The sequence below is a fragment of the Stegodyphus dumicola genome, chromosome 10 (assembly GCF_044657685.1).
Source record: "Stegodyphus dumicola isolate Sdum_Otavi_A_Nest chromosome 10, ASM4465768v1".
NCBI classification, from domain to species: domain Eukaryota; kingdom Metazoa; phylum Arthropoda; class Arachnida; order Araneae; family Eresidae; genus Stegodyphus; species Stegodyphus dumicola.
The window spans coordinates 89,437,546-89,451,254 of NC_140777.1; the positions used below are offsets into that span (position 1 = coordinate 89,437,546).

General features: G+C 31.8%; 1 protein-coding gene across 2 annotated transcripts in view; it reads right to left on the reverse strand.

The window, feature by feature from the left end:
* Sos (Son of sevenless guanine nucleotide exchange factor) overlaps positions 1–13,212 on the reverse strand; it is an 85,296-nt gene extending 72,084 nt beyond the window's left edge. For both annotated transcript variants that reach the window (XM_035358762.2, XM_035358761.2), the window contains exon 1: positions 13,068–13,212. The gene's annotated coding sequence lies outside the window, so the exon portion shown is untranslated. The remainder of the gene's footprint in view (positions 1–13,067) is intronic.
* Between the last annotated feature and the right edge of the window lie 497 nt (positions 13,213–13,709).

Consider the following 13,709-nt stretch of genomic DNA (forward strand, 5'->3'; position numbering starts at 1 on the left):
GGCGAATGCAGTACACTGCTCCTCCAAGTATGTACATAAAGAATATTGTACCTCCTGAATATTATTTGTGCATTTTAGAAGAAGTCTCGGTTGATGAAGACTCCGACAATTTGGATAATGCATCTGATGTCGATGAATTGGAAGTCACTGAACACTCTGATTATGAACGTCACTCAGAAATTGAGGGAAATGTTTCTAAACATCCTAATTTTCCTTCCTCAAATGATGTTTCCCCAACAAATGATGATGATTTTAGTAATGTTGAAAATGACATAAGTGATTTAAAATATGAGGACTTTTTGGTAAAAAAAAATTTACAAAAAGAAGAAAGTTGGAGGAAAGTTTCTGAAAGAAAAAAAAGGAAATTTATAAGTAGAATAAAGATCCTCTCAAGAGCAAATTCGCCAGAACGCCAAGAAAACATTTGATGAAAAATATATTCCCAAGTGCCAAAACTTGTAAAGATATAAATGATGAGCTTTCTAGTTTCCAGAAAATCATAAATACAAATATAATTGATACTATCGTACACAATGTGCAAATATTTATCTCAAATGTAACAGAACTGGAGATGATCTCCAAAACAACTCGGAGAAACATGTATGATACTAATAGAGCAGAAATATTGGCCTTTTTAGGAATTTTATTCTTATTAGGGTGCAAAAAAATGTCAAAACTTAATTTGGAGGAAGCATGAGCAAAAAACGGTACTGGAATTGAAATTTTGCAAGGGGTCATGGGTCTCAAGCAATTCAGAAATCTGTGTGCTGCTATCAAGGCCCGTCTACACGAAACAATTTTCTCGGCCAACTTTCTCGTAGAGCAACAATTTTAAGAATCTGCGCATGCATCAATAATCGGTCATGTTCTCTGCCGCGATTTCAGAACTGGTGTTCACTGCTCACTAGCCTACGATAAAATCGGAGTCTCTAGCCAATAAGATTGTTTTGAGTGATCACGTGCTTTTCTTCTCATTTGGAATAATAAACATGGCTGCATTTCGTTGGAGCGAAACTTAACTAATAGATTTCTATAGAGAAAACGTTGTGTTGTGGGACACGAGTAATGTAAATTTTAAAAATAAAAAATTAAGGGATTCTCTTATTGTGATAAGATTTGTCTTCCCCATTACTTTATATATTCAAATGTTTTCTAATTCCGGGTGAAAATGATTTTAACTCCCCCAAGAAAAATTCCAAAAACTATTAATGATGCCATGTCATGGGTACTAGATGAAAATATTCAGAAACTACTTGAAACTGTGGTCGCACTTATTGAAAAAATTCAAAAAGAAAAATCTCCAGCCAAGAATAAAGCAGCGCAGAAACTCAATTGACTTCGCCGAAAATGGGAGTTAATCAGGTGACGAAGTACATAGCTTTTCCGACAGATCCTACACGAGCGATCATAGCCTAGTGGCAAAGAGCAGACTAGGTTTTCTTCGTATGCCGAGATCGTGGTTTCGATCCCCCACTTTAATTTTGGACTTTCTGTGCCTGGAAGAACTTTTTAATTTAGTTTCTCCATCACTAAATTCGAACTGCATGACTTAAAAGTCACATTTTATTTTTTCGCCTACAGGTGGGGTGTTTATTGAATTTTAACGTCTTTCTTTTTATTTTTCGAATGGCCGTTGGCACGTGTTTTAGATCTACTGGTCAAAAGTCACAAATTCAGTTTTGTGTTAATTGAATTTTGCGAAAGCAAATTATAGCCTAATTTAATTCAATATTGCTAAATTTTATTCGCTGATTAACTGATAGAGTCACATAATCATAGTTTTCAGATGTTCAATAAATATACTACTTAAGACTTTGCACCTTTATGATATTTCTTATTTAAAATTTTTGCACTGAAATTACACTGTTGCTTTGTAATGTAGTAATCTTTATTCTTTATTAATACTTTTTACTCATATTGGTTTGATATTCATGATATTATTGTCTATTTATTCATTAATAAAGGTTTTGATTGAAAGCACAGTAGTTACTTATTTTTTCTGAAACATGGTTATTTTATTATTTCAAGATTTAAATGCACAAAGAGGAGTGCCAGAAAGTGAAATTTAAAAAATAAATAAACTAAAAAAGGAGTAATCTGTGTACTCAGTATACAAAAGAAAAGTTTTTTTTTTTTTTTAATAATTTTCCTACAAACTAAATTTAGCAAAAAATCAAAATCATGCGGCATCATCCGTAAATACTTTCCGAATTGTACTGTGCAACTCCTGGAGCAGGGAATTACGAAGGCATTATGAATTGCTCGTCATTTGATCCAATTTCTGGTCCAAGCGCATTTTTTCCCCTTCTGTAGCAGTAGTTAAGTTCAAAATTGTAGCTGTATCTATAGTAGCAATTTAAAATAGTCATTCATTATTTTGACTATTTGACAATACAGTAAGCTTTGTTTACAAATCGTAGACAGTGTGACACTGTAGAGGACGGGAACTCTTCCTTTTATAGTAATTGGCTGAGTGAATTCCTGTACTAACGAGAAAATCGTTCCGTGTGGACAGGCGAGCTATCTCAGATATTGTCGGACAGATAAGTCGGCCGAGAAAATCGCTACGTGTAGACGGGCCTTTAGATTCGACTACAGGGTTCATACACATTTCTGCACATTGAAATCAAGTACTTTTAAGGACCATTAATGAAAAAAGTTAAGGACCTATAAGCAAATGGGAACTGAATAAATACAATAAAAAATATTATCTATGCTTGAATTTAACTTTTGTAATACCATCCTAAAAAATAAAATAGATCCCTAAGTAGTAAGCATTATTACTAAACATGACTTAATTAACATAATTATTAATAAGTTTGAGAATAAAATAAACTTTACGCAATTTATCATGCAGCATTAAATATTTTGGTACTTTTCCGTTTTGCTGGCACAAATCTTGCCAAGCAGACTTTATTGGCGACAACACACAGTATACACATAAAAAATGTTAACAAATGTTAGTTCTAAGAAATTTTTATTTTGAAGGTATGAACATTTTAATATGGCTTAAAGTTTTGTAAAAAGATAATAAATTTGTAAAAAGGCATTCATTTAAGAATTTACAATGCTTTCATGGTACATCCTGATTCGCAATTTCTTATCATGTGACCCTAAGTGATCTCATCTCACGTAAACTAATTCCCTCAGTAATTATCTACATTATTTTCAAGTTAAATTTGGAATACAAGTTTAAATACAAGAATTATTTCAATTCTTACAAATAGCTTACTCTGAAATTATGTAAAATTGCAGTGCTTTACTTCGCTAGTGCATTCTCATTAGAACTGATGAATTGAACCCTTGACTTTGCCTTTTCTATATTTTCGCCTTTGGGTGAGTGGTGTGATTGTATCGTAAACGACTTGATTACCGCAAATGGCCTTAGGGTATAAATTTAAACTGACTGGGTAAAAATTCTATGTAATTGTATACCAGTATTGAAAGAAAAAATCAATCTGATAAGAAATGGCTGTGACTTGTTTTGAAAATGAGGCATAAAAGATTACCAGTGAGGATATTTTGTTTGGCATCGGTTGTACAATTTTTAGCGACTTTATCACTTGTGCCGGCAAAATGGAAAAGTACCAATATTTTACACTTATAATAATTGGACATATTTGAAAGAAGATAATTGACATTTACATTTTACTAACAGTTAGCTTTATGTTGATTTTTTTATGTCTCATTTTGTCACATACTTGGCCAGTCTAGAGGTTTAGTAAATAGCAGGTAGATTTTATATCAACTGGCATAGGTTAAATGAGAAGTAAGATCATAATCAACATGATTCAGAGAAAAAGACTGAATGTTGTCACCACTGCTGCTTGTCTAGAGAGAGACCTGCTGATTAGAATAAACCTGAAAGGCCTGATGTAGGCACTGTTGGCAAGTGTAACTTGTCAACCTCTCCACAATGTAGAGGGTTTACTTGATCTGGTAAGGGTCGTTCCCACTGGGGTTTATTTGAGCTAATGGAGACAATAGACGTAGCCGGACCATCTCCAAAACCAGTTTTTTCTCATAGGCAGGCAAGTTGAAAAATCTGAAATGCAGGCATAGCGGAGCTAGTCGACACAGGGAATTGACTCCGTTAGCTCAGCTAAACCCCAGTGGGAACTGCCCTGTAAAGTTAAATAGTCCAAAACCCCCCGATAGACATGAAGCAAATTATCGCTATGGCTGAAAGTAACTACAATATCAGACAAAGGTTTAAATACGCCTCTTATTTGAAAATAACTTAGAACATAAAGGCATGTTCTGATGCTAACAAAATCAATTAAAGCTCACGGTGATGTAATTAAACAAGAACAGTCTAATTCAAACTAAAAATGTGGACTAGTGGTTAAAGATTACACAATTTAATTTTAATTTAATCTGGCTCAGTAACTCTATCATATGAGGAAACAAATGGAAAATTATAGTAAAGGCTGAAATAAAAAAAAAAAATTGGGTAGTTTACATAACTGCACATATCCTTGAAGAATAATTTTCTTTATGAATTCAGTTTCTTTCTTCAAAATATTTCTTTCCCATTTTAGAATTTTTGGATTTAATTAAGGATTTCTGTTATTCTAAAAAAACACTAAATGCATTTAAAATGTATAGAAAAAGTGGCTAATTTTATTTCTTTAGAAATATGAACATTCAGAAGAAATATGAAATATATATAATAAAGACCAGTTACAGAGCTGGTGTGGCAGAATTTTTAGAATTTAGTAACACACCGAACAACAAAACCTAGAAGTGGCAAAACTTTTAGAATTTAGAGCAGGCATTGGAAGCAGAATTTAGAAAGGCACTAGGTAGCAATATCAATTTATCACAATTTAGAATCAATAGAGACTGCATCAGGTGGGAAAATGCCTATTGCCAGCTCTGTGTATGATGCATTAAGACATATTAGATGAATCTTTTAAAATGTAAGTTTTCAATTTCTTTATTAATAAAAAAAATCCCTTCTATAATGCCTGTCCACGTGATAAGATTAGAAGCATTTTTGATATTTTCCATGCTTGTGTCCAGTGAAAAATAGAGAAAATAAAAGGAAGATAGAAAGTGGTATCTAGTGAAAAGTAGAGAAATAAAGGGATGTTAAGAAAAAGATTCTAGTATCAGAAGTAAAACATTCAAATATTATGTTTTCATTGTTCTTCCGGACTTCTCCAAAAAGTAAGAAATTCATTGCAAACTTTCTGTAAAATACATCCATTACGTGTTGATACCATTTTTCGTTTTGTCACATAGTTCTCGAACATTCTACAGTCGTGTGTCTATAAATCTTGCCTTCAAATCCTTCTAAACTTTCCAAGCTGCAACATCTAAAACCCTAAAAAAAATTATCCCTACCAATTCTGTAACAGCAAAAAATCCAGAAATATTTAGGAAAAAAGTTTAAAATTAATTTGATAGAGAAAGCTGATGCATATTCTGAGAATTTTTAATATTCTTAGACAATTACATGGGAAAAACTCTTACTATGAAAAAATTAAAAAGAAGACATTTTTAAGTAATTACATAGCTAAATTTGCATTTGCTAACAGCTGTTTCGTAAATTGTACTTTATAGCATTATACCTCGTTTATTTTTCAAATTCAAAATATTGTATAATAAGCTGCCAAAATGAAACTTTATAATATGACAGTGAAAAATAAAAAGGTTTTATTTTAATGTTATTTTTTAAATGTAATTTCAATATATTTCCATTATTTTAATAAAATTTATCAATGTTACGAGGTTTTAAAAAAAATTGTCAAAAAATCCTCAGATCTCGGAATTAAAAATTTTCTATAGAAACTGATCATAAAATCGCCAAATTTAGAAACATTTAATAAAAGAATTCACATCCCCCAAAAGTAAAAAGTTAAGAGCTCTTTATTAGAAAAAATGAATTTCGAACTGCTTATGTCTCACTTCTTGCTTAGAAACTCAAGTATCCTATCATTTATATTAGAAATAGAAACAAACTATATCCCATTCAAAAGATAACCATATATGTCAGTGAATCACCAAAAATATTCCTCCAAAATGCTAATTCACATTCAAAATGGCAGTCGTAAAAACAGACAGAAATTTAAGATGATTAAACTTAAGGACCTTCTGCCGCTTTTGGACAAAATTAAGGACCAAAATTTTATTCCAAAAAATCTAAGGACTTTTAAGGACTCTTAAGAACTGTACGAACCTTGGACTATAAAGGCATAAGGTAGGTGCAAAGAAAAACAGATAAGCTTGCTGCACTAAGAGAATTTTTTGAATCTTTCAATCAGAACTGTCAAACCTTTTATACACCAGGTGACGAACTCGCAATCGATGATAAGTTAGGAACCCTTTCGCGAGAGATGCTCTTTTATTCATTTCCAACAAGCCCTCAAAGTATGGTCTGAAAATTTTTGCTGTTGTTGACTCATAAAAGTTTTATACATTGAAGCTTGAAATTGACCAGGAAACGAATAAACCAAACATAATCCTGGATTATAACAAATGTAAAGGCGGAGTTGACACCGTAAACCAAATTTGTAGTAATTTCACTATCACCCGAAACACCAAGAGGTGGACAATGGAAATATTTTTTGCACTGCTAAACGTAGCGGGCATAAATTCGCAAGTGCTCTTGAACTTCATCAAACCTGATGCAACCCTCAAGTTTAGAAGATATTTTTTGAAAAATCTAGCAACATCTTTAATGAAACCACATCTTCAGAATCATCTAGAAATGCCATTTCTCCCGTTGCATTCCAAAGCTATTATTAGAAGGCTGGTAACAGCAAAAGCAAACAAGACGGCCGAAAAGGACGAGGAAGCACCAGCAAAAAAAATCAGAGGACGTTGCGCTGAGTGCGGTAGAACGAAGAATAAATTACATTACCAGAAAACGTTCTGAGTGTTCTAAGTTTACCTGCAAAAATCATCTGAACAAGACAGTACAACTTTGCAAACCCTGCTACAGTGAACAGGGACAATCTGAAGAGGATTAGAGTAGCAAAAGGTTTTTAATTTTTTCATTTGTGAAATTTATTACTTAGCGAACATTTCTTTACGGAATATTTATAATTTGTAAATTTGATTTATGATCTTATAATTTTCATACAGAAAATAACATAATTATATAATTTTAAATTACATTTCCAGTGCATTCCATTTTTTGAATCAATGAAAAACTCGTAATTTCCATCTTTACTGCTTTTTTTATGTTATTCTTTTTCTTATATCCTTTTTACTATGACGAATCACCTTATTAATGCAATGTATAAGATTAAATAGTTTCAAACACGAAGCAGAGGCTCGAAAAACGACCTGGCTTAGTTCATACGCCGCCCCTCTAAAATTGTACCATACGTCAGCCCCTCCAGTTGAGGGTTAAAAATACAGCTGAAAAAATATTGTTTTATTTGTGGATTCTCAGATTGACATTCAAACTATTACAGGTTATAATAGTGACCTTACATCCACCAAATTTGAGCACAAATTACTGATTAGTGTTATGTCGCGTATTTTAATTATTAATATGTGTTTTAAGTTATTATTATTCTAATAGTTTTATTTGTATTCATGTGTATTTTAATCTGGAAAAGAGTATTCTAAAGCTCTTAAGGTTTTATTTAACTCGTTATTCTTGAGTAGGAAGTTTAACAAAGACGAGAGATGGTTGCAAGGAAGCACATCTGGTTTATTGGTTATAGCCTTTTTACTAACAACGGAGGCAATAGGGTGTGTGTTGTCGCCTTTTAGCTACTGCCTGTGAAATGGAAATCGTCTTCCTGTCGCTTTGTTAAGGTTGCAGTTTTTGTTACTTCAAGACAGTGGGGGATGTACTAAGTTTAGGTAATTGGATTCTCGTAAAGCTTATTTTCGCTTGTTAGTTGAGGGGTCCACTTTTCTCACGTTATGTGTATGGATGTTTTTCGGATTGCATTGTCAGATTTTCTGGTGTTTGATTTGTCATGGGTGTGTCATTTTCTCAATTTAGATAATGTAAAATTCCGGGATTGGTAAGATTTAATTTTATGATTTTTTGAAACCTATGAACTCACTGAGGCGGAGAAACCGAGATTTCCTGAGTGCTTGGACCAGGCTAGAAATGATTCTGATTTTCAAGAAGAATAAGAGGAGAAAAAGTGGGGGCTTGACCCTTCAGGTCTTGCTCTCGCGGCCGCTTGAACCAGCGGGCAGCGGGTATGATTTTCTCTTGGCTTTTAGCTGGCGAGAATTTGCATTCGCATAAGGTATAGAGCTCAGCATAGAATTCCGATTCTCTTGTTCCAAGAATTGAAATGCAGATTCTCGTTGTGATCCGGATGCCGTGTTCTGTTTTTCCCAACTTTGACTTCCTAATTAGATTCTGTTCTGAAGGTGCTCGTGCATTTCGAGGCTTCCAGAATGAAAGAGACTCGTATAGGATCCGTCTAAGGCGTGCGATGCTGTTTATTCTGCCTGTGTCAGCTGCGTCAATTTTTTCATCCTTCCATGCTCTGGAATTTATTTATTGAAAGGACAGCTTCAGTGGTGTTTCAACCCAGTCATCTTTAAAATTCGCAAGAAATGTCTATCTCCATTAACGAGGGTTTTGTGAATAAAGGACAGCAGGAATAATGTGGTGCTCGAGTAAACTTTGGACGCTGGATGATCTGTGGAGCTGTCAAATCACCTTATTAATCGGTTTACGAAGGTATTCCCGAGTAAAGTGAGTGTTGCGGTTTGGACTTCACCCCGTGAGTGATTTGTTTTTTTTTATTTGTTTTACTTTAATAATTATCTTAATATTCAAGCAAGAGTTGTCATTTTAATGTTTGTTGGAATTTGAGCAATTACTTAAATTAATTAATTGATGTGAAAATTATCAGTGTTCTTATAGTGAATTACCATGATAAATACTTAAAGTTAGAAGATGAAATGGGAGAAATACTAGTGTTACACTTATGATACAGTAGAATTTGATAATGTTAATCTTAATTAATGAAAGCTGTAATTTGGTGTAGTATTATGTGTTATTTTGCTTAGAAAAAAATATGTGGTAGGATTACTGATCAGTTATCCATTATTTAATTATATAATATATTCAAGAATTTAATAAATGTGTGTTTAAAATTTAATTGCCTTTGTGTATTTATCTTGTAATATACTGTGGTCTGTCATGTCCCTCCATTTGTTTGAGCCGGGAGGCTTTTAAGAAACATGGAGTTTAATTGAATTTGGGGTTATCGTTTTTTTTCCCCTTTTGCATAGGTTACTCCCAACGCAAACCTAAAAGTTAAATTGTACTACCACTATACGATTGATAGATATGATATACGAATGTTTATAAGAATGCCGATATGATATATGAATGTTTTGAATTATTTAATTTCTTTAGTTAGTTTTGTCCGGCACCATGTGTTGAGTTAAGTTTTAAGTTTAAAAAAATATATAAAATGATAATTTTCAGATACATAACATTAGCCCTCTAATGAGTCATGATAGGATATTGTCTTGCAACGGATTCCTAGTCATGGCAATAAGTAGGCAGATGTGCTCACTATGGCGGGTCATGGCCTTAATTCTTTCATATCAAAGTTGCCCAAATCGGCAAGTTGCAAATATCAAATCAGCGAACATACTTATTTTCACTGCAAGAAAAAAAAAATAAAAATTCTACTTCTGTTAGACATAACATTTCAAGAACCCCGCATAAAAAGGAGAATTATTTCACCACCGCCAACATGCTCGTGAATTTATGGCATCAATCGAAAATGTAAAGTCATTATTTTGTATTAAGGGTCATAAATCAGAATCGTGCTATATTTGTAATGCCAATAAAAATATATTTATGGGTGCCCCTTAGTGAAAATTGGCGATTTTTGGCATTATATGAATATCGAGTTTGTGCAATTCTTTGACTTGTTATTTTGGCTTTGTGTAGCGTCGATTTTTGCCCCAAAGATCGCCACTACACAAAGCCAAAATAACAAGACAAAGAATTGCACAAACTCGATATTCATGTACACATCAACCTATTTTCACTTAAAAAACATCAGAGAATTGCACAAACTAGGCATTGCACACTCCTTTGACTTGCCCATGTACATATCGAACTATATTCACTTAAAAAGTCAAAGGAGCAGCCTACAAAAAAATATATAATCTCAATAAACTCAAACAATGAAATAACATAAAAAAAAGGAAATAAAATAGGAAAAGGAAATAAACAATGATATAACATAAAAAAAAAGAAAGGTTAAATCAAACAATGAAATAACATAAAAAAAGGAAATTCATCTTTGCACTACACAAAGGAAATATCCACATACCTTATTTACGAATTAACATGTCTTCAGTCAAACAAAATTCCTTAACGGCATCTAAAAACTTTTTAAAATTATTTGAACTGGAATCTGTACACTGGCATCACTATATAAATTCACAAAATAAAGAGGCAAAAATATTCTCCGTAGTGCCGTTCAACCATACGCATTTCCTTCCTACAAACAGGACACTTAATAATGGCTACTTTGTAAACCTTCATTTACACACCAGTCAAGTAATGCTCTTTTTTCCTTTCTTTCCAAATCGTACAGAAACTTCAAATTAATTTTACCACATTCAGCCATTTTACCATCTAAATCACAAAACAAGCAATATACTTCCAACACACACCCAAGCCCTTACGAATTTAACGCAATCATGCACCCGATTACATCATAATAGAGTTTCCATAAGATTCAACTACTCAGGCTATCATAAATGAAATAACAGCTTGGCGATAAATGAAACAATTTGGTGATAAATGAAATAACTCCACGATAATACAAAGGGTACCTTTCTCTCTACTCTAACCAAAATTTTTATATATATTTCAAACCAAAATTCTTATATATATTTCAAACACATGCAAAAGGGTTATCAAAATGTAAAAACAATATGTCATGATAGAGTATAATCAGAGAAACTTTAATTAGCTTCTCATTTACATTGGTTTAATTCAAGAACTGAATCAGTTTTTAAGCAAAATATATTTTTGGATCATTTTCATACTCAATTTCAACACTGGCATGTTTTTTAGCATATTTTTTTTATACCATGCATGCACACACGACACATGTGTTTGTGCACATGTAAATTCATACACATAATATTCAGCTGTCTTTTACACTGAAAAGTATCCACCAGGTGTAAAAATTTTAATGTTGGCTAGATAGTCTTTCCTTCCCTCTGATAGAATATTTTTCTTACAGAAATATTTTTATTTATGAAAAGAACAGTACCTACGAGCTTTAAAAATAGATAAGTATATGGTATTAACCAATTCACAAAGTCACTAATGAATTGAGTGCTTTTTGTGTGTGCGGGGTAAATAATCAGGAAGCACGAAATATTTACAGAAATATATTCCCATTGCTTTATCTTTTAAGATAACAGCTCTACAATAATCATAATACCTTATATTTATCAAATTATTATACGTAGGTTTTAACTATTATTACAGCAAATAAACTACTTTTAACATAACAATTATTAAATTCATAAAACAATAAAAATATTGGTTTGCTTTTAAGTTACTGTATTCTTTACAATATTTTAACCTTTAAATATGTCAATAAAGCTGTCATATTTTAATTGCAATCTTCAATATTGCAGTATTAAAGCCTCAATTAAAATATATTAGTGTCCACAACTAAAATCTCAAGGAAAGCTCATAGCATAAAATTCAGGACAAAAAGTGTTATTGCTAAAAGAACTGCTACTGTGGCCCCAGAGTGGTTAGACAGATACATATAATTTCAGAAAAACATAATTAATCTTATTAAATTTAGGTTACTTTAATTTTCTTACAATTTTATGAAACCTTATTAGTATTTTCTACTTTCTGCATTTTATTTTCCTTACTGAAAAACAATCTGCATTTTACTTTTCTTGGTTTAAAAAAAACAAATATCCTGTAATTTCATATTAAAAGAGCTTAACTTGAAGATTTTAAAAAAGACCTAAGAATTATTTATTTTTGCCCTCCTGAAACAAACACAAAAAATTCATTCATTACAGTGAACAACTCAAGTGATCAATAATCTGTAAAAGCAGATCTTAAGGACTCAAGATATTTTAGCACTTATTTTAATAAACATATGAGGAAAGAGTTCAAAATGTACAAAGTAAAATTATTACACCTAAAAATTGCCATAAACATTACTTTAGGAAACACCTGTTAAAATATATACAGGAAAAATCAATTTTACCGCAAATATGGAAAAACAAAACAGTGATATTTAAAATTTAATATGAAAATAACAAACTGAAAAGGATTTTAAAAAAAAAAGTACCATTATCAGTAAAAAAGTGCCTTGTATCTAAACTTTAAAATAAGAACATAACTGGAATTGGTCAGAGGAAAAGTAAAAACAAATTCAACAATGTTTACGGAATACATTAGTATACACAATTATGTATAAACAATAAAGCATACTTTTGTACAGCTTCAATTTAATAACGTCGGGTTAAAATTTAAAAGGAATACGGCATGAGCAATTGATTATCGATTCCTACACGTAATTCAGGAATAAAAAGCAAATAAACTATTCGAGGACATACAAGTGAAAATCGCACGGCATAATACATACAGTTTGTGATTATTTGTGCTTAGTCTTAACGATATCTTACAGCATACTTTTAATAATATTTCCGAAGTAGTTAAAATACTTTTCCAACGATTTACATTTAGCTTTTTTAAAAGTATTGGAATTAATATACTAAGACTGAAATGTTGAAAGGTACTAAAAACCATAATTTAAGTCATTTTAAAGAGAAACAATAAATTTCTTTAGTACTGATGAAAGCATACAATTATCTCCTACTAAAATAAAACTTATTAAAAATTTTAAAAACAAAATAAGGGATTTGCTAACATAATTAAGGAGATAAAAACTAAATTACTGTTTTCCTTGAGATATGTACCACAGATTACTTGAAATTATCAATAGAATAATCTACCATGGAACAATAAGTCACCATACTTAAAAAAGTGCTTTTTTCATGTACACTTATTTAAGAAATGATGCAAATCAAAACTCATAAAATAGCACAATCGGTAAATTTACCTTTGATACCTCCAGATATGGCGAAACCACAGCAACAGCTCATTACAAGTAAGGAAAAATTCCGGAAGGCTACAAACAAATAATCTCTGAAATGTCAACCGTAACCGTTCAGGGGATATGAGGCAAACGAATTCAAATCAGGCATTTCGGATTTAAAAAAAGTAATACAACCCACAAGTTTTTATGACTTTTCAAAGATGATAAGAAAAATAGTTCTAGAAGAGTTATTATCAAGTGTATAGTCTTCTAAATCTGAAGTAAATCAAGATGCATTAAATTACCCTGACATGTTCTTATTCAAGAAAGTAACTAGAAAAGACGTGCAATTTTTTCTTTCAAGCTATCTGTCAAAATAGATGACAATAATTTCAAAATTATTTAACTCTTAAGAGCAACAGCAGTCCGTCTTTGAAAGATTTTTTCAGTTACCGGAACAGCAGAATTTAAAGTTCTGGAATCAGATACCTTTCTCAAATAAAGTTTATTGGCGTCAGAAAAAGTATTTACATAATAATATATTGCGTTTCAATTAATCTGAGATATTTATTGGCCGTCTAACACTCTGCTTGCAGAACATTTGCCAGCAATTTTAGCCGGCGGGCAGAACGATTTAACACCTGCTAAAACAAATTGCTCTTTGTC